Source organism: Mirounga angustirostris, unplaced genomic scaffold (genome assembly GCF_029215605.1).
Source record: "Mirounga angustirostris isolate CCGP_5_RB_7025 unplaced genomic scaffold, mMirAng1.0.hap1 SCAF_2, whole genome shotgun sequence".
NCBI lineage: Eukaryota > Metazoa > Chordata > Mammalia > Carnivora > Phocidae > Mirounga > Mirounga angustirostris.
Window position 1 is genome coordinate 115,298,229 of NW_026991710.1, and position 23,308 is coordinate 115,321,536.

Sequence of the window (23,308 nt, forward strand, 5' to 3'; positions counted from 1 at the left end):
TCAAAACAGATTGTATATTTTCAGTAGACTACTAATTATTTTTTAAAATTTCTGGGTGTGGGGGGAGGAAAGAGAAATTTGGCTTTTCCATTCATGAGTGTTCTTGAAAAGAACAACTCTCTATTTACTATACCAGATGGAGGAGTAGCAGTACACTGAAATCGCTGGCAAAGAGGGAAGAAGAATATTGTAAATCATTCCAAAGTGGAGGCACATGGGGGGAATCCTTGGGGAATTAGCCAAGACCTTGTTATGGAAGAAAGTGGATACAGGACTATTTATAAGTTGTTTTTATTCAGTAGATAAAAAGAAAGGCAGATATACAAAGACAAAAAGAAATGTGTAAAAGATTAATATTATGAGGAACTATACAAACTGCACTGTGTCCTTTTAATAGTTATGAAACCTAGACAAAAAGTATATACATTTGAAAATACCTGTGTTGAAACTGAATTCATATTGCCATACTCCTTACTAATGCAAAAATACAGTGAATTCCTCTTCACAAAGACTACAACAGTTTATTGACAGCATCACAAGGAAAGTGGCTTGCTATGTATTCTGGGATAAAGGTATGTTTGCCTTAGTTTATCTTCAAACTGACCTCTTTTTAAAATGATAATATATTTTTTAATCACTGGCCAATAAGATATTTCCAAATAATTGTCTATACTGTATCATGAGAGACAATAATAAACATAGCCACTAATATCAGCTAATGTAGCTAAAAGTAACCTGAGAAAATAATAAGCATTAGAACAGGAAAAAAAAATCGGTAATGTCAAAATTTTCATTTTGGAATGAGCTATCTGAAGCTCAAAAAACTAAGGAATTTGCCTGAGTTCACATAGCTAATAAAAAATAGATCTGGAGATTAAATCTATACCTGTTTGATTCTAATGCCTATGTGTTTTATAACTGTGGTACTTTGCCTTTCCCATGGAACTGTTAAAATTTATTTTTTTCTGGAATGTTGCAAAAGTGCTTTCTACATTGTAAGAGAGTGAAATTCCATTACCATTTATGTCCTGTCATACTTTGGACATTTTAAAATTAGTTTCTCTAATGTTACTTAAAATATGTACTTATTTATCTTCCACTTTGCACCAAAATGGGTTTAAATCAACTTAAAATATAAAAGCAACTAAAATTAAAATGGCAAGGTCTGTCTTAAGTGAACTTTACTCTTTTATTTCTTGGTAAAGTTTATCCTAGGTAATAAAGAACTTAGAATTTGTTTACAGACTACTCTATTCAATGATTGCTGGGCTCACTATGTATTAAATGAAGAATTCACTAAATATAAACTAATCACCTGAAAACACTGATCATAATTAAATGTTGCTGAAATAAGGAGATAAGTTTCCCAGTCTACATAAGAGATGTTGAATTTTCTACCCCTAATTTTCTCATATCCTTCATCAATTTTATGGAATCTTACTCTTACTCCCTCCTAGCAATTTCTTTATCTTTTACACTTTATATTTATCTGCTAATTTTTCTAATTTCTCTAATCATTACAAGCAAATTTTTCTCTACATCATGAACATAGCTATAACAGCTGCTTTAAAATCTCTCTCTATGAATTCAAAAATCTTGTATTTTGACGTTAATTTCCGCTGAAGTTCAAATTTTGTATTGTCCCCTAGACATTGTGAATATTATGTTGTGAAAATTCTACATTCTATTATATTCCCTGAAGAGTGTTGATTTTTGTAGTTCTTTTAGCAGTCAATTAACTTGGTTGGAATCAAATTGCAAACTCTCTCTTGGATGGCAGCTCAAATCTCAGTTCAGTGTTTTCACTCTTGCCCCAGGTTACTTGAAATCTACCCCCACAAATGCATGGTTCAAGAACCAGACAGAAATGTGAGTGTATTTTCTACACAGAATTTAAATTTTACTAGTGTGGGGTAAAAATAAACTGTTTTATTTTAATGTACACATTATAATGGCTCTCAATCCCCAACTAGTCACCAGGGAGTTTATTGCTTCACTCAGGTTGATCTTTCCTGGGTATTGTGCATTTAGAAGGTATCTTTGCAATATTTGTGAACTCCATCCAGTGAATTCAATTCTCGTACTATTATTGCTTCTTTTCTCTCTATTACTCATCTCTATGAGAGACCCTTTAATTATTTTTATTGTTTTTTTAAATTTTATTTTATTATGTTATGATAATCACCATACATTACATCATTAGTTTTTGATACAGTGTTCCATGATTCATTGTTTGCATATAACACCCAGTGCTCCATTCAGTACATGCCTTCTTTAATACCCATCACCAGGCTAGCCCCTCCCCCAACCCCCCTCCCCTCTAGAACCCTCAGTTTATTTCCCAGAGTCCATAGTTTTTCATGGTTCGTCTCCCCCTCTGATTCCACGCCCTTCATTTTTCCTTTCCTACTATCTTTTTTTTCTTTTTTTTAAGATATAATGTATTATTCGTTTCAGAGGTACAGATCTGTGATTCATCAGTCTTACACAATTCACAGTGCTCACCATAGCACATACCCTCCCCAATGTCTATCACCCAGCCACCCCACCCTTCCCACCCCCCACCACTCCAGCAACCCTCAGTTTGTTTCCTGAGATTAAGAATTCCTCATATCAGTGAGATCATATGATACATGTCTTTCTCTGATTGACTTATTTCACTCAGCATGATACCCTCCAGTTCCATCCACGTTGTTGCAAATGGCAAGATTTCAGTTTTTTTGATGGCTGCATAATATCCCATTGTGTGTGTGTGTGTGTGTGTGTGTGTATCACATCTCTTTATCCATTCATCTATTGATGGACATCTTGGCTCTTTCCATAGTTTGGCTATTGTGGACATTGCTGCTATAAACATTGGGGTGCACATACCCCTTCAGATCACTACTTTTGTATCTTTGGGGTAAATACCCAGTAGTGCAATTGCTGGGTCGTAGGGTAGCTCTATTTTCAACTTTTTGAGGAACCTCCATTTTTACTGTTTTTTGAAAGTGTTTTTTTTTTTTTTCTTTCATTTGGAAGAGTGCTCCTTCATATCCCTACATTGATCTCCAGAAGCCTGTTCAAACCCTCAGACTTCTAATCTCCTTTTTACTTTTGTCATAGTCCGTTGTATAGAGAGGCCCATTGTAGCAAGCAGAGAGGCTGGCTCTTGTTTTTCTACTGTAAGAGGCTGTCTATTAAATAGAACATTCCCTCTAGATTTTATATTAGAAAGACTAGGTATATTTTTTCCACAGCCAGATGCTTCCTCTGTAAATAAAGGCAGAACCCCAAAGCAAGAATTAGGAACTGGAATCTGTTGTCTCATTCATATGCCTTCTGATAGACATGTTTTTCTCTTCCTATAAACAACATTATCACCCTGGAAGAACCACTGGTGCCATACTCCACCATATCAATTTGCCTTTACCATTTACTCATAACATTGAACAAAAAAGGTTTACATTGTGACTGAGCCAGACATATAAGACCAAAGTGTAAACTCATTTTCAAAAGGTGGGCTACTTTAACCATTCAGAAAAAGAAATAAACTATAGCAGATGTTTGTTTTTCCACTTACCCATGTATCATCATATGAAAATTAGCAGAACTCTGCCAAATGGCATAGATGGCATTTATGTATGTGTGTGTGTTTCCAGTCATTCATACACTCATATAGATTGATATATGTTTATATCATATATATCATATACTCTGTACTTAGTAACAGCATTTACAAAATCTTGTATCAGCGATTTATTCATCTACCCTGGGAGTAGTGTTAATTGCTCTATTATACTAATGGTTTATATATATCCCAACCTTCAAATGAGCTTCGTTTAAAGTTGGCAATGCTAGTTTACACCTGCAAAAAGGTGAGTATTTTTATCCTAGCTTGGGAATAGAGGAGGCTGTTTCTCATCACTTGGCATATGCCTAAAGAATAATATTTTTGTTTGCTTTGCTTATTATGCAAAGCCACAAGGCAGACTTTATATTAAAAGAAATTTGCTAAAGAACTTTGGGGAAAAATCGTGGCTCTCGCAAAGTAACCACATGTTGGACAGGTGTTTATTTAAAACATTTGTTTGAATACATATGAGGCAGAGTGAATAGGATTACAGATGTTTCCTGCTTGTAAGTTCATCATTCCATTATTTAGATAGTATTTTCTAACCTGAAAAATACAATAATTTTTGCCTTTATCAAGTATTTTATTTTGTTTTCTCTATTATCTATCATCTATATCTATCTATCTTTCATCTATCTCTTTATTTTAGAATGAGGCAATTTATGAACCCAGCATTTGTTCTAATGCTTCTTGTTGGCATTCGCCACCCATCCAGCAATTCTGTCCAGATTTCTGGCCCTCAGATGTCAGTTTCCCACCCCCATCTCGGTCCTCTTCTGCCATTTTCAGCGCCTCTAGGGCTTGGAGGACCATGCAGACCACACTTTTGGAGCCTCTGCTGAAATGGCTAGGCCTGACCCTGTTTCTCTGACATCCCGCATAAATCTTAGTTGTGCAGCTGACCCCAGTGCCACCTCAGAGGTACAGGCGCCCTGCTGTGGAAGCCGCTCCTTTGTAGAACTAGATTTCATTGTAGGCCAGCCTGACAGCGTCTACCCATTCAGGGACTTCCAGCTCCCCGAACTTTTTGAGGAAGGCTGCCAGAACTCTGAGGAACTCCTGCTGGTTCATGTCTTTTACAGTAACTCCAGGCATCACGTGGCTTCGGCACTGCCAGCCAGGGGAAAGGCCAAGCTGTCTCATTAATGGAGACTATATTTTCTTGCTTTGTGTAACATGCATAGACAGCATTCAGCTATGTATAAGTAATCTCACTCTCACACTTAGTTTATTTGGATACCATTAGATTAAATGATTTAGAGATATGTGGGGTAATCTAATTCTAGCACACAAAGTGTGACAGCTGAAGCATTATCTAGTAGCAATCTCCACTGATCTAAGATGAAGCAGTATTAATGATGTGGAAGGCTTTGAACCATCCCATGACTTTCAATGTGATGTTTTTATTTCCCACCTCAACACCAAGGTCATCTTAAAGCTCCCCATCAAAATGTAAGCTCCTTGATGGCAGGGGCCTTGCCCATCTTATTCATGTCTATATGCAAAGTCCTTAGGATGCTACCTGGTTCAATACATACCTGTTTAATAAATGAGTGAGTGCGTAAAAAAGAAAATCTAAATATTTATCTAGAATTTCAAAGAGTATGTGTGTGCATGAATATGTGCATGCACCTGTGTGTTTAAAAGAGAGAAAGAGAGACAAAGAGTAACAGTATTCACTGAGATTCCATTTTTTAACATTAAAAACTATTCTGTCCACAAAGGTTCAGTGAAATATTTTTTTAATATAAAATTATTGAGTTGATAATTTGGAATGATAAATTCTGATTGTGTTTCTTTGTTGAATAGTTGTATCTTCCCAGAGTTTGCATCAACACAGTGTTCATTGAACATCTGCTGTGTGCCCACTGGGACTCTGAGAGGAACTAGGGATATAAGGTGGAAAAGCTTATATGTTTATCTCATTATTTTCATAGTATGATAAATAAACGTTGTCTTAAACTAACTGCTTCAGCAAGTAGTAATATTTTAAGGCATTCCCTAAGGAGTTAAAAAAAAAAAAAAAAACAATAATAACAGCCACTATAGTGAAAAGCACTACTATTAGATTCAGTTAGTTATTTTCCATTACAATAGTTTAGTTTTCTTTTTCAGGTCTCTAAACAATTAACAAGATAATAAGTGACACAGAAGAAATGTTGACCTCTTGATCTCATCTTCACTCTTTGACTTATTAATGCTTTCATCAATCATTCAGTATGACTGTTGAGATAAATCTAGATACAGAAAAAGTGCCTCTTTTCTGTGTATAAACCCAATCAATGCAATGAATAAAATGGGTATACTTAGGAAAAGAAACCAAGATATATTTACCTTTTATTGTGAAGATAACTGCAAGATAACAGAAGTTGCTAAAAACCAATGCAGATTTGTTTTTTCAGTCAAGTTGCCTAGATAAGTAATTATTCAAACTCAGAAAAGCTTCTGTGCTGTGCTCGTCTGAATGGAGAAAATAAATGCACAGATCATAAATTAATGCCTGGAAACAGACCATGAACTTTTGCCAGCAACAGCTAATTTGCAACAATGGGGGCTTGGTGAAAATGACAGTTTCAGTCGGCATGGGGAGGCAAGCAGAGCCATTTGAGAGGATGGAGAGCATTGTGCCTGCCAATTGATGTTGGCAGGGGATTGTCAACCCACTGAGTACCAGGACTCATCAGCATGTTTAATGTTATGAGCATAGACATTGTCTTTAAAAACATAAGCCATGAGAGGGCAATGTGCGCTGCAGACTGCACAGAATAGCATTTCAGGCAGGTGGATGGCACAGATACTTATTAAAGTTGTGGCAAGTGGGAAATAGAGATAGAAAGGAACCAGATACAAGGAGAAAGAGGTGAAACGCCCAAAGTAAAAACTAAAAGTAACAAATGCTCAATGCAAAAAAAGAGGAAAAGACAAATAATAGAAAATACAGAAAAGCGCAAAGGGAATAAAAGTTATTCTAGCACCATCACCACAAATAGTACCGTTAAAACTTTGTTGTAAGATCCTTTTAGCATTTTTAGCTCAAGAATTTAAAATAACTTAAAAAAAAGAAGTATTAAGAGTTATGTTGGACAGATCTATTATAATGAAGATAATATTAACTTCCCCACATGTCTTGAATTATGAGCTAATCTGTAAATTAGAATAATTGCAGCCTACTGGAACTACCAAAAATGTTATGGAAACCTTCTACTAATTTATAATCTTACCTACATAATAGCAAACATATTTTGAGAATTAGTTGCTCATGTGTATATATTGATAGAAATTAATGAGACTATAAGCTAGTTATAATTACATTTACATTAAATTCCTCTGCTTCAAAATACTTGTGAACAGGTGTTCTATGTCACAAGAAAATCTTTCAGTTGTTCATAAATAATCTTACAAACTTTTATATATGTCATACTTTTTGTTCAGTGTTGAAAATACAAGAAATAATATATAATCAGGTATACTGGGATAAAATCTTAAAGCAATAACTGATGAGTTTTCATACTTTGGGTTCCTGGAATTCCTTTACTTATGTTGATCTTATCTCTCAGGCTAAGCATTGAAGTCACAATTTTTCCTAGAAAAAACTGTACTTGTGGAACCAATGCCTCCCATCTGCCCCACAAACCTTCTGTTCTCAAACCCAGAATAGGTGAAGATACTCTCTCTAAGGAGAGATGACAAGAGGTTAGAGAAAAAGTAAAAGAAGTAGACTCTGGGAGCTTTGCTGAAGTAGAATGAGGTTCGGCAGTGTAGCAGGGTACCTGACTGGGATGCTGAAAGCAGATGGGAATGGGAGCTGATCTTTCCACATTCTTTGCATCCCAGAATGTCATGGGGGGAAAAAGTTTTTTTTTCAATAGATCCAACAAAGTTTCAGGTTTTAGTTAAGAGAAAGAAGCTATTGAGAGGCTCAAGGATATGATGAGGGTGAACTACAGCAGTGGCAAATATAAATACCAAATTGAACAAGTGTCCTTTACATCTTCAGAACTATAGATTCCATGGACTCTGGCAGGAGAAAGGATGGCCTCAGGTCTACTCACCCTGCGCCAAAACTGATTGCATAATGGTAGATTAGGGGTTTTTTGGTCATCAAGTAGAATAGGGCTTGAAATATTTTAAAATCCAGTTACAAAGTAGAAAACATAACTTCATCTGCACCTTTGGGTATTCAAACTCAACAAACCAGCATACTTCTAGGGTATTTTAGAGCTGATACTTACATTCTCAATTAACCTCACAATAACTATATTGTAGGTATTATTAACCCCCACTTTTTAACCATTCATCATTAAAAATGTATTAGGTGCCTAAATCTGCACTAAGTTCTAGATATTCCCTGTAATAATAGATTCTCGTGCCTTACCCAACATCTGCTGGGCCCAAATTAACACTAATCTAGATGGTGGAAAACCTGACAACTACATTTGAAACTTACATTTCAGCTGCCTTGGATACCTCACACTCATGCAGGTACAATCTGGTACAATCTGGAAATGTGGAGAAGTTGCTTTATTTTATGGAGTGACCTTTGACCAGTGGGGCTTGGGAGCTAGTAGATAAAAGTTCAACATGGAGTAAACAATTCTGAAAAACATAGTTTGTAGCTTTTTAGAATCTCTTGGCATTTACTGAACCTCAATGGTCCACAGCAGTGACCAACTCTACAGTGAACCTACTCTTTTATATCATTCTCCCCAGTTCCTCAGTCTACTCTTTCCCAAATAAAATATCCAGACACAAGTGTGGTATATGACGACATTTGTGTACGTGCTGGAAGGAAAGAGCTATAGCACTAATTTAACAAACCAGATTTAATTCATGGTCTCAGGAGGCTAATGGTTTGTGAAAAAGATTTTAAAACTAGATATTAGAGATGTTTAGACACTTTTTTTATTTAAATTCAATTAGCCAAGGTACAGTACATTATTATTTCTTGTTATAATGTTCAATGATTCATTAGTTGAGTATATCACCCAGTGCTCATCATAGACACTTTTTTTGAGGCTAATAACTACTGAGAGGTACAGCCACAATTGGAACCAGGACCACACAGTCTCAAAATATGTTCTTTCCAATATAAAATGGAAACAAATAATCAATGGTGCTATTGCCTATGTTGCAGTGTTTTTTGTTTTTGTTTTTCTTAAAGATTATTTATTTATTTGAGAGAGAGAGAGAATGCACAAGTGGGGGAACGGAACAGAGCGGGAGGGACAGGGAGGAGGGGAAAGAATCTCAAGCAGACTCCATGCTGAGCTCAGAGTCCCTTGCAGGACCCTGAGACCATGACCTAAGTGGAAACCAAGAGTTGGAAGCTTAACCTACTGAGCCAGTCAGGTGCCCCTGTTGCAGTAGTGTTAAAATTTTCCTCATTAAGTATATTTCCTTCAAAATAGGAAGTGAAAACAGATGGGATATAATATCAAATGATTTAGGTTGAGATGTTTGGTAGCGAGTTCGAAGAAAGGAAGTTTGGGTCAAGAGCCATGATAAGAGAGTCTGGGAAAATAAGAACAAAAATAAATTCTGCTCAATTTGCAGAGGAGATGAAGTCATGAAGAAAGACATCAAAGAATTCACATAAACAATTTGGACTTTCAAATCCAAATAACAATTTCTTTCCATCTAAATATTAAAAATAGACATAAGATAAAAATGTACTTGAAACTACAAAATTAATTAGTCTGAAGCTTTCTACTAAAACTTCGGTGGTATGGCTATGTATTCTATTGCTTCTGCCAACTATTTATGTACAATTTATTAGGGACTCTAAGGAAAGAATTTTTTTCAAAATTAATACATGTGATCTTTAGATCTTTATTTAATTTCAATGTAATTAACATCACATGATGATATTTTAAAATGTAGGCACTATTCGTGATGTCATTTTCTTCCAAAGATTCATTTTTTATCATTACTGAAGTATAATTAACATACAGTATTACATTAGTTTCATGTATACAACATTGAGATTTGAGAATTCTATACATTACTTAATGTTCACCATGGTAATTGTAGTCACCATCTGTCACCATACAATGTTCTTACAATATTATCGAATATATGCCCTATGCTGTACTTTTCATCCCTGTGACTTATTTATTTTATAACTGGAAGTTTGTACCTCTTAATCCCCTTCACCTATTTTGCCCATCCCCCAGCCCCTTCCCCTCTGGCCACTACCAGTTTGTTCTTTACATCTATGAGTCTGTTTCTGTTTTGTTTATTTGTTTGCTTTTTAGATTCCACTTATAAGTGGAATCATATGGCATTTTTCTTTCTATATCTAACTTATTTCATTTAGCATAATACACTCTCAGTCCATCCATACTGTTGCAGATGGTGAGATATCATTCTTTTTATATGACTGAGTAATACTCCATTGTATATATATCCTATATCTTCTGTATCCATTAATCCATCAACGGACACTTAGGTTGCTCCCATCTCTTGGCTATTGTAAACAATGCTGCCATAAACACAGGGATGCATATATCTTTTCAAATTAATGTTTTTGTTTTCTTTGGGTAAATACCCAATAGTGGAATGCCTGAATCATATGGTATTCCTATTTTTAATTTTTTGAGGAAACTTCATACTGTTTTCCACAGTGATTGCACCAATTTATATTCCCACCAATAAAGCACAAGGGTTCCCTTTTCTCCACATCCTTGCCAACGCTTGTTATTTCTTGTCTTTTTCGATATTGGCCATTCTGACAGATGTGAGGTGGTATCTCATTGTGATTTTGATTTGCATTTCCCTGATGATTAGTGATGTTGAGCATCTTTTTGTGTGTCTGTTGGCCATCTGTATGTCTTCTTTAGCAAACAAACTTTTCAGGTCCTCTACCCATGTTTTTATTGGATTTTGTTGTTGTTGTTGTTCTGGTGTTGAGTTGCATAACTTCTTTATATATTTTGGATATTAACTCCTTATTGAATATATGATTTGCAAATATCATCGTCCATTCAATAGGTTGTCTTTTTGTTTTGTTGATGGTTTCCTTTGTTGTGCAAAAGCTTTTTATTTTAGAGTAGTCCCAATAGTTTATTTTTGCTTTTGATTTCTTTTTCTGAGGAAACATATCCATAAATACATTGCTAAAGTCAATGTCTAAGAGATTACTGCCTATGTTTTCTTTTAGGAATTTTATGGTTTCACATTTAGATCTTTAATCTATTTTGAGTTTATTTTTGTGTATGGTGTAAGAAAGGAGTCCAGTTTCATTCTTTTTTTAAGACTTTATTTATTTATTTATTTATTTATTTTTAAAGAAAGAGAGTGGGGGAAGGGCAGAGGCAGAGAGAACCTCAAGCAGACTCCATGCTGAATGCAAAGCCCAACTCGGGATTTGATCTCATGACCCTGAGATTATGACCTAAGCTGAAATCAAGAGTCAAATTCTTAACCTACTAAGCCACCCAGGCACCTCCAATTTCTTTTTTCTACAGGTAGTTGTCCAGTTTTTCCAACACCATTTATTGAAAATTGTGTTTTTTTCCCATTTTATATTCTTGCCTCCTTCATCATAGATTAATTGACCATAAAAGCATGGATTTATTTATTTATTTATTTATTTATTTATTATTTATTTATTTATTTATTTATGGATTTATTTAGGGGCTTTCCATCCTGTTCCGTTGATCTATGTGTCTATATTTGTGCTAATTCCATACTGTTTTAATTACTATTGATTTGCATTATACCTTGAAATCCAGGATTGTGATACCTCTAGCTTTGTTCTTTTTCCTCAAAATTACTTTAGCTATTCAGGGTCCTTTGTGGTTCTATATAGATCCTGGTATTATTTGTTCTAGTTCTGTGAAAAGTGCTATTGGTATTTTGATAGGGATTGTACTGAATCTGTAGACTGCTTTGGGTAGTATGGACATTTTAACAATATTAATTCTTAGAATCCATAAACATGTCAACAAAACCAAAAGACAACTGACAGAATGGGAGAAATTTGCAAATGACATATCAGATAAAGGGCTAGTATCCAAAATCTATAAAGAACTTACCAAACTCAACACCCAAAGAACAAATGATCCAATCAAGAAAGGGGCAGAAGACATGAAGAGACAGTTTTCCAACGAAGACATCCAAATGGCCAACAGACACATGAAAAAGTGCTCAACATCACTCGGCATCAGGGAAATCCACATCAAAACCTCAATGAGATACCACCTCACACCAATCAGAATGGCTAAAAGTAACAAGTCAAGAAATGACAGATGTTGGCGAGGATGCGGAGAAAGGGGAACCCTCCTACACTGTTGGTGGGAATGCAAGCTGGTGCAGCCACTCTGGAAAACAGTATGGAGGTTCCTCAAAAAGTTGAAAATAGAGCTACCATACGACCAACAATTGCACTACTGGGTATCTACCCCAAATATACAAATGTAGGGATCTGAAGTGGTATGTGTACCCCAGTGTTTATAGCAGCAATGTCCACAATAGATAAACTATGTAAGGAGCCAAGAAGTCCATCAACAGATGAATGGATAAAGATGAAGTGGTATATATATACAATGGAATATTATGCAGCCATCAAAAGGAATGAAATCTTGCCATTTGCAACGATGTGGATGGAACAGGAGGGTATTATGCTGAGTGAAATAAGTCAATCAGAGAAAAACATGTATCATATGATCTCACTGATATGAGGAATTCTTAATCTCAGGAAACAAACTGAGGGTTACTGGAGTGGTGGGGGTGGGAGGGATGGGGATGCTGGGTGATAGACATTGGGGAGGGTATGTGCTATGGTGAGCGCTGTGAATTGTGTAAGGCTGTTGAATCACAGACCTGTACCTCTGAAACAAATAATACATTATATCTTTAAAAAAAAAAAAAGAGAAGATAGTAGGAAGGGAAAAATGAAAGGGGGGATTTCGAAGGGGGAGATGAACCATGAGAGACTATGGACTCTGAGAAACCAACTGAGGGTTCTAGCAGGGAGGGGGTGGGGGGATGGGTTAGCCTGGTGATGGGTATTAAAGAGGCATGTACTGAATGGAGCATTGGGTGTTATACCCAAACAATGAATCATGGAACACTACATCAAAAACTAATGATGTAATGTATGGTGATTAACATAACATAATAAAAAAAAATAAAATGGAGTTATTAAAAAAATAAAATAAAATAAAATTAAGGATGTTTCATAGTTTTAATCACTAGGATTTAAACAAATTCCATCCACACTTATTGAGCAGGTTCTCTGTATCAAGCACTTTCTGACAAATAGGGTTAGACTAGTGAATGAAATGTCTTCTTGGAACATTCTAGTGGAGAAAAGGAGACAACAGTAAGAAAGACAATAAGTAAATTATATGTTAGCTTGTCTATTAGTTTACTATGGCTACTGTAACAATTTATCACAAATCTGGTGGCTTGAAACAACGTGGATTTATTCTCTTATAGTTCTGAAGAACAGATGTCTGAAGGGATAAGGGCAAGGTGTCAGCAGAACTGTAGGGGAGAATCTGCTTCCTTGACTTTGCTAGCTACTGGGGATGACCTGCATTCTTTAATTCAGGACCCCTTTCTCATATCACTCCAATCTCTGTTGTCATCACATATTCTCTTCTGCATTAAAATATCTCTCTGTCTCCATCTTATAAGTATGCATGTGATTGCATTTGGGGCCTGATCCATATGAATAATCTAGGATAATATCCGCATCCCAAGATCCTTAATTTAATCATATCTGCAAAGTTCCTTTTGTCACATACGGTATTCACAGGTTCCAGGGAATAAGACATGAGTATATTTCAGAGGTAATCACCATAAGTGATGTAAAATAAAAAACATCATGCAGGATATGAGAGATTGAGAGTGCCCTTGAAGTGCTATTTTTAAATGGTGTCTTCAGGGTAAGCTTCATTGAATAAAAAACAATTGACCAAAAACTTAAGGTAGGTAGGAAGTTGGTTATGTGAATATCCAAAGCAGAGCACAACAAGCAGAAGTAATAGCCATTTAAAGAGTTTAAGGAGGTATGTCCATGTGTCTGTATTTGAATCAAGAAACAGAAGGGGAAAGTAAGTTAGAGAGTAAATGGGGGTGTATGTGGAATTTTTAAGGAAGATAGAAATTATTCTGAATGAAATGAGGAGCTATTTCAGGTTTAGGGGTTGAGAAGTGACATGATTTAATGTGTAGGAGGATCACTCTGGCTACTGAGTTGGGAGTATACTAAGTGGGGCAAGAGTGAAAGAAGGGAGACCTGGCAGAGAGATATTACAGAAAGCTGAGAAAGATACTATAGCTTGTACCAGACTGGTATGAGTGAAGATGACAAGGCATGTTCAGATTCTGGATATGTTTTGAAGATAGTGCCAACATAATTTTTTGACAGTTTGGAGGTAGTATAAGAAAAAAACTGAGGAGAAAAGACAATTCCAAAGTTTTTGACTGAGCATTAGAAAGACTGTAGGAGGATAGATTTGAGAATAAGGTCAGAAATTCATCTTTGGATACATGCGTTAGTTTGAGATTTCTATTAGGCAACTGAGTGGAAATGTAGAGTAGCCACCACTTGAATGCGTTTTCAGGAGAGATCGATGCCTCAGAGAGTTTCAGAGAAGTAGTGGAAGACATACAGAATTTTCCTAATAATAGTCCATGAATTCTAGAGGATATCATAGATGGGATTCACAATTTGAGGAAGAGTCAAAGAATGAGACAAAATAAGAAATACGACAATCCCTGTATGGGTGAAGTCCAGAAAATAAGGTGTAAACTGGAAATCACTCCTGTTGCCTTTTAGGGAAGAAACAAATTTACTCAAAGGATATATTGATGAGGTTTATGTAGAGTAATCAAATAATATATTGATTATTCTTGGATACTTTAGGGACCAAAGAAGACATTATAATTCCTGTGATAACAAGCCCAAACAGACTTTTCCAGGCAAGCTAGGACCCATGTTTATCCTATGTTAAGAATATCTGGGAAAGTTAGATTTTATTCTGAATGCATTGTCTTCTTTTGGTCCCTGGTGATGGCAGTAAATGGTATTAGGATGAGTGGTCTTGGTCCCAAATGCAAGGTCCACTCTTTATCTCTGTTAGGGGTACAGCAGATTTATTAAAAGTTTCCCCTTCGATTTATGCTGCTTATATTGAGGAAGCCTGATTTTAATCCCAGTGCATGGTGGTAAGTGTTGATCTGACTGACAGGATTGCTTGGAGAAAACATGACTCCGTCTTAAAGATGATTGATGAAGTTGAGGACATCTGGAAAATGTATTCTGCTTAGCTTGGGTCTCCTCTGGATCCCTGTGGTTATAAGGTGGAAAGCCTTGGGGAAACATGGTCTTGTTCCCAGTGTATAGGTTCATATAGAATATGTGTTTATCATTAGACTTATGCTTATTAGTGCACACTAATACTTTATATAATCTACTTCAGCCTAACTAAACTAAGTTATTCAAAGTGTGCACTAAGTTCTTAATTTCAGTGACTACATGTGTTATTTCTAAATATTCCAGTGGGTACTTTTCCAAACCTTTTGCTATTTTTTTCATAACAGGTTTTATTTTCATTATAATTTGTATTTCTTTTTTATATCTTTAATCATTTTAAAGCATATGTTATTTATGGTCTCTTTTGGGTTGCTTCATCATCTCCAGTTCTTGAAATGAGTGCCAATCCTTCTATTTATTTTGTCGGCTACTCACTCTCTTTAGATTGAATGGATCCCATTTTTTCTTTTTTTCTTTTCTCTTTTCTCTCTTTCTTTCTCTTTTATATTTCTTTCTTTCTTTTTTCTTTCTTCTTTCTTCTGTCTCTTTTCTCCCTCCCTTTATCTCTTTCTTTTTTATCTACTACTCACCCTTTTGGTACCTCTTCCAGTGTTCTGAATCTATATGAGGATTTCAATTCCAGCTGCTCATCTTTTTATGGGCCCATGGCCAGTTTATAGTCCTTGTGTAGGCACTGAAGCATATGTCTATGAGAGCCAACATATGGTCCATCCTTCCATAGGTTTCTGCACTGCCTTCTCTGCCTATGACTCCCCTCTTTATTTCAGGCATTGAGGAGTTCCCTTATATTATATATACAGCTATATATTTAATTATTTTGTAATATTTGGGAGCATATACATATTTGTACTGAGAAGGCAGAAGGTGGCTAAGGTCCACCAACTTTGTGGAACTGAACTTTCTCCCACTTCTTTTTTTTTGTTTTGTTTTAGTTTTGGTTTTATTTCTCCTCTTGGATATGGGTGGGAAAGAATTACTTCTTTAAATATATTAAACATAATATAAGCTTGCCTTTCATTTTCAATGATTTTTTTTTTACCTGCTTTGGGTTAATCTGATTTTATTAATAGTTTTTCCATGATTTCTACACCCTTGAGAGTGATCCTGCATGCAAGTGTTTTCAAGATATTATTTTTGTACAAAGAAAATATTTCCACTATGGGAAATGCCAGTGTAATAGTCTCATTATTTGATAATTATATGAACAGTCAATAAATCCCTACATGAAACCTAATTAGACCACTTACTTCTCAACAAATGTACTTTTTTTAGCAATTGCATTTTATTAGATATTTTAGGGAATAAACCATTATTTAAAACTACTCAGAATCTAAAATATGTTAAATCAGGGAAAGTCTTACAGGGAAAATTATTGTGCTATTAAAAAATGACAAGGGCGCCTGGGTGGCTCAGTTGGTTAAGCGACTGCCTTCGGCTCAGGTCATGATCCTGGAGTTCCAGGATCGAGTCCCACATCAGGCTCCCTGCTCAGCAGGGAGTCTGCTTCTCCCTCTGACCCTCCTCCCTCTCATGCTCTCTCTCATTCTCTCTCTCGCAAATAAATAAATAAAAAATAATAATAATAATGACAAAATACTTAATCTCTGTTCCTTAATTGTATCAATTCAATTGCTAATTACATTAATGTTAGCACCCTGTGTCAGAATAGATGTGATGCAAAACAATGTTAAATATTATTGAGATAAACAGTAAAGATGAAAAGCTTCATCACAAAAATAATTAACTGTGTAATAGCATGAGAATTATGTGCTTTGAGTATTTTTTAAAATTCCCATTAACAATTGATTTGTTCAAGTCATATTTGATTTTAAAAAATAGAATACATTTTAAAATTTTAACTCACCAATTGGAATGGATTAGAAAAAAAAATTTTTTTTAAGATTTTATTTATTTATTTGACAGAGAGAGAGATAGCAAGAGCAGGAACACAAGCAGGGGGAGTGGGAGAGGGAGAAGCAGGCTTCCTGCTGAGCAGGGAGCCCGATGTGGGACTTGATCCAGGACCTTGGGATCATGACCTGAGCCGAAGGCAGACGCTTAACAAGTGAGCCACCCAGGCGCCCTGGATTAGAAAAATATTTGACATTAATTCTATATTTTGAACCCTGTAACAAATAGTGTAAAACTGAATCATACTTAAGGTTTAAAAAAAAAAAAAACTTTGTGACTATTAAGATCATTAGAAAACATTGTGACAAAGTAGAGAGGAAGAAAATATTGCAAACCAGAATATGAAAAAATAGTATAGGGTAGAGAAAAAATATAACAGTACTTCAAAACCTTATTTGAATATGACATAAAATTTTTAAAGGAGACTATAATTTCAAACATAGCAAATGTGACAAATGATACATCATACAACCAATCAAGAAGGTGCTCTAATTTAAGAATAATATGGTGGGTGTAAATCTCTTCTTAAGGACATCCGTGGTCTTTATGTGATGTTAATCATCAATACCATCATTTTTTCACTATGGTTATCATAATCATTATCATCATCATTAAAAATGTCCAGGGATATAGAGTGGAAAAACGCTGCACTTATTTCCCAAGAACCCATTTCTAGTTCTACTCACTTATTAACTATAGGGTGTTGGGTTAGGTCCATAAATCGTCTGCATTGTTTGCTTCTGAAAAATAGTGATAATAATGCCTGCCTTATTAAACTCACAGTGTTACAAAAATCAATTTTAAAAATGCATCAGAAAACACTTCAAAAGAATATTATGTTTTCATTATAAAAGAAATGAGAATCGGGTCCCCTTTATATGCTTAGAATTTGAGTTTTATGCTAGAACAACTTCAGAAAATAAAATAATTTCATTTTATCCAACATAATATATCTAAAATGTAGTACCATTTTTTTTTTTTTACTATTTAAACACTTATAATCGTGTTTTTTCTGGTTATAAATATAAAGCAAGCTCATTTGGCATATGTAGTGTTTCATCACTAAATATAAAGCCATTGTTTGGACAAAGCTATGTTACTTGCTTCATTAGTAGCAGCAAACTTTTTATATCTATGCTTATTTGGCTGACTTGTCTCCCAGCTGGAGTATTCATTATGCAAAATTTTCAGAAAATATTCATGGGTGGCATAATTTCTAAGTCTTTGTGTATATAATAACTGATTTCTGTTGTCATTGCATATGATGTGTGATATTTGTGCGTGTATATTCATTGAAGAACAAATAGCCAACAATGATGAGAAATAGAAGAGAGTTACTCCTGCTTACTTTCAGTGTTGGTTACTTTGGGCTCAATATCCACATAGAGCTGGAGGCTACTGTGCTGGGTAGCATAGATGTAGAATATTTTTAATATAAGCAAAAGATCCAAGGACACCATTACTCTAAGGTGTCTGGTCCAAAGGTCACTCATAGGTACAAATTCAGAACCTAACTCAAGGCATTGCACTTTACTTTTACAAAGTTTAGACATTTCATTTTTTTCTAGGCATCCTTTCAAGTCTCTATAATGAACTGAGTGTTTTTCCCTAAGCATGAGTGCTTACTAGTTGTCCAGTGACCTGTTGATTCTCTAATTGTTCTACTGATCCATAATTCATTCATCCTTTCACCACGCAGTTTTGCACTAAACATTTGCCTTGGATTTTAGGGTATTGAAAAAAAAGTAAGTTGTTGAGGCTTTTCAAGATAATGACAATAGAAGAGACATGATCTCTAACTAATGTAAAACTATATGTTATATGAAAACAATGGATCGTGGATCACCACATCAAAAACTAATGATGTATGGTGACTAACATGTAAAATTAAAAAAAAAACTGTATGGGACAAATTCTAAATTTTTTAGTTCTGAATGGCCAAGTTCCAGATCTATTATATTATAAAATTGTACCACTTCAATTCACTATGATTGCATACATAGCATCTTCATCTGTTTTTTTTAATAATAAAACCTAAATTAGTTTATTCCTGATTTTTTATAGCTATCTATGCTTACAAAATATACTTTCAGGTGAAGTTCATTAAATTTAAGATTACTGATATATATATAGGAATTACTGCCAAAATCAATGGTATATTTTTCCTTCTGGAAGAACCAAAGAGCACATATTTTGTTGTTTTGAGTAAAGAATGATTTTCAACACAATTTGAGAAAACTGCAATATAAAAGTAAATGTATTTTCAACCACAGATGTACACTATAACTGGATTTCTGCAAAGCCAAACTGAATAAAAATAAAAGTTTTCATCTAGCCAGTTATTTGGCACAACAAAATTCAGACAAAGAAAAAAAAAATTTTTCTTGACTGAACTCATTAAAACCAGACTTTGCACGAAGATAGCCCATTTTGTCCTGAATTAAAGTGAGAGTAAATGGGATGCTGTCATTTTATTAAGTTTACATATTTACCACATGGAAATATTGTGGTTATGAAGGTTTGATAAATGTTAAATTGCGATTGTAATGATTATACCAAAAGAGAAGATCAAGCATGTGGATCGCCTAATCACAAATGTCAATGGAATTGGACCAGGAAGGAAAAAATGAGAACTATATCTTTGACCTGATTAAGGAGAAAACATACAAAAGAAGTTAAAAGTGATATTTAATGTTAAAACAGTGGTTCTGCTGTTTCAGAAAATAAATTGTAAATAGTAATGTAAAATAACTAATTATCTCTCTCTCCCTGCACTCCTCTATTTCTCTGTCCCAAGCTATTCTTCTTACTTTTGTAATCATAGAAGAAGGTGAGTACATAGCTGAAAATGGGTCAATTGCTACAGAGCAGTTTGCATATCCTCAAATGCCCACAAACTAGAGGCCCTGTGGCATAACAGAAGCTAGACTTGTGAGCATTAAATGAAAAATAATACCTATGGAGGTGGTAGGCTCCAATAGGTACTAGATTAGAACAGGTGAGTTATCTTAAGTGAAGCACAAAGATAAGGAACTTAGAAGCATGGAGAAATAACTGTCAGTTTTATAAATTTATTCTTAGGTTAATGTTTTTATTTCTTACTCTCTGACAATAAAACTTGTTTTTAACTATACAAAATAATCATGGTATAAAGATCCATGTTTTATACATAGGAAAAAATACTCTTCGGTTTTTATGGAATAGATTTTCCTAAGTTCACTTCAAAAAAGGAATATTCACCTAAATCATAAACCTGGATCTTTGTAGAAAATTACATATCATTGAGGGATAACAAGTATACTAGAAAAAGCCATACATTGTTTCTCAATAGATATGCTATTGGCATTTAGGTCACAAAAGTTCTTCATTTTGTGGGATTCTCCCATGCATTGCAGGATATCTAATATTCCTGCTACTAAACAGCCACAGTATCCCATAGTCCAGTGATGAACACATACACTAAGTCTCCAAATATTCACTAGGATAGGAAGGTGGGCTGGTTTCACCTCCATTAAATACAACTAAGAAGGATTACAGAAAAATGATCCCTAACCACCTGAGGGCATGAGGGTGTTAGGAGAGGTGTGAGAGAGGGAACTTAAAGATGTTAACAGATAATGAATAAGAAACAGATAACTATTTTAGGTCAGTGTTCTTAAAGTCATTTCTCTACTGTAATTTCTTTACTCACTGTTTCAGTGATTTCTTTTTGGTTCTATCATCTATCTATCTATCTATCATCATCTACCTATCTCTCTATCATCTATCTATCTATCATCTAATGACTTGGTAAATTATTTAGTTACGAAAACACACTTGTTGCAAAAAGAGAAAGAGAGAAGTCAAACAACACAGGGGGTATATATAATAAAAGTGATAGTCCCCCCCTCACTTTACCACCTTTCCTATTCCCAGCAACAATCTCTTTACTTGATTTTAAATAACCTTTCTAAGAATTATGAGTCTGTTTTTTAAACTCATTTCAAGCTTCACTTCTCTGTGTAAGGCTAAATCTATCTACATGGAAAGTTCAAAGATGTTATTGGTTCCATAGCTAGATTAACATGGTTTCATAACTAGATGGAGAAATTAACATTTCAAGGAGGCAATGATATTGCTTGTTATGATACTCTCTTCTCCTCCCCTGGGGCTCCCTGACCTCAAACCTCACCTCTTCAGTTTGGGAAAATTGTATTGTGCACATACAGTCTAATCCAATCCAACAAGCATTTTTTAAATTCCCTAGATTTTTTGGTAGTCATATGCAAGACTGTGTAAGGGAGTGAATGATAGCTCTCAAAATGCTGTGTTCAGGTGAATGGACTGACCCTAATGAAACTTGCTAAGATTGTTATGATAGCTGCCGCCACGTCCCACTCTTAACCAATTCTAGTTTAGCCCAAGTGTCATCCTATCAGGTCTCTGTGACTCCACTGAATAATCTGATTCAAATAATAGAAGCTAATAGCTCAAAGAGCTCTTACAGATCAAAAATTCCAAATATCTCATTTTATAATTGGAGAAAATATGACCCAAAGTGATGATGACCTGTGCACATTCACTCAGTAAGGTTATCAATGATAAATGTTCATGAAAGAGGGTTAAAGGGCATTTAAGCAACATATGTACATTCCGGAATGGCTTTCTAAAGATGATGTGTTCAATTTGGTTTTGTGTACTTTTCTACTTTATTTATGTCTTTTCTTTAAGGATGACTGGGGAAAATGTAGAGAAGAATTATTTGGAGTGCAAGTTCGACAAAACAATAATCGGTCTAAGGAAATAATTTAAAGACTAGTTCTTTAACTATGCTACATAAGCAATTCACTTTTTTATGGCCTCAGTTTATCTTATCTATTATTGTCCCCTAAGGTCTTCAATTTCAGAATGATAGCTTTTCTGTAAAGAAATTTTACTAAACTTTTTTTTAAATTCCGTAAGTTTAGGAAGTGTGTTGAAATGCTGTGTACCTATAAGCTCACTTCATTAAAAAAAAAAAAAAAACATAATCTGCATGTTAGATTTGAGGTTGATTCACTGTTGATCTATGAGAAAATAATAAAGCCATTCATACATTTATTATTAACTCATTGATTATATAGATGAAGAAGTCTCATACAAATGAATAGACTTGTTTCATTTTCTCCCAAACAATATCTTTCTCCTTAAAACACTAAATGAGATATTGTGTACAATAGTGTAGTTTTATTATAATAAATTACTTTCTGCTAAGAGGTCCCTTAATAGAAGACCTAGACAACATGAATTGCTATCTTGCTATTTTTTTTTTTTCATTTTAAGACAAACATTATCAGGAAAAATGTGTAAGTGTGTATTTTCATTGAAACAAATATTACTTAGCAAAATCTCGAAGCTCTATATGGTCTTTTGTATAGCTTTGGCATCTTATTCAACTGAACTACAAATAGGATACATGAAAAATATTTCCTATATCCTTAGGCATCTATTCTCTTCTTGTTAATGCTATGCCTGAGAGGCTCTATTGGGAAAATGAAGCATTTTCTCAAATAGGATTAAATAGTTGTATACTTCATTGTTTTGGGGATATAGTAATAGAAGTATCTTCTAATAGCACTTAGTGCTTATTAAATACAAGTTGATGATGATAATTGATATAGGCTACAGTAGGGATTAAGCTATTGCTACATTACTTACCTATACACACTGTGGGAAATGTTTATACACTGTAGATATGCCTGAAATATGAGCAAATGTTGATTTACATGGTGTACAAAAAGTATGGCAATTTAAAAAATTTCTACTGGTGATCATAACTCAATGTGTTTATGCTGTCAGTATCCTTATATTTTGACCCCCAAGATGAAAACTTTATGATTAAGTGAGTACAGGCAGTATGTCAGAACTTATATTTGAGTGAGAAGTTGTTATGGTTAGTGATATGTATTTCAAGAATCATAAATCTTTATTTTTTTATTCTGGCATATGCTAAAATATCCTGAGAAATGCATTTTGATTCAGCTTTTGTTATTTTTTTGACATAGTGTGTTTTAGTTTAAAGGTACTAACTATAATATGCTCCTCACCTTATTGAGCAGATAACCTTGTTCCTATTTTAATGTTACAAAAACAATCAAACATGAATGTGCTCACTTATGTCCATTAAATCTCCCAGCTCATTTGCATTTGTATACTCTGGCTCTCTCCAGTTACAACTGCAGGAAATGTTATCACTTTTATCAAATGCTAACCTCTCTTGCTCTGGATGCCATCTGCTGTTCCTTCTCAAGGATTTTGCTTCTTGATCACCCCTCTTTCTTAAGATTGTTTTCTCTTTCTTCTCTCTACCAATTCAGTTAACATAGAAATATGCACAAAATCTCTGATTTAAAAAAAAACTAGTAAAAATCCTCGTTTCATCTCACTTTTCCCATTTACTGCTATATTTTTCTGATTGTCTTCACAATAAAACCACTTGAAAAAATTGTCTTCAATCGCATTTTCACTTCCTCTTCCTT

At 34.6% G+C, this 23,308-nt stretch overlaps 1 long non-coding RNA gene and 1 pseudogene across 1 annotated transcript in view; one reads left to right on the forward strand and one right to left on the reverse strand.

The window, feature by feature from the left end:
- Positions 1–432: 432 nt before the first annotated feature.
- The window catches only part of LOC129045976 (uncharacterized), a 240,453-nt gene continuing 217,577 nt past the window's right edge, over positions 433–23,308 (forward strand). The window contains exon 1 of the long non-coding RNA XR_008506536.2: positions 433–572. This is a non-coding gene — a long non-coding RNA (uncharacterized LOC129045976). The remainder of the gene's footprint in view (positions 573–23,308) is intronic.
- LOC123847528 (small ribosomal subunit protein eS19-like) lies at positions 4,294–4,708 on the reverse strand (annotated as a pseudogene).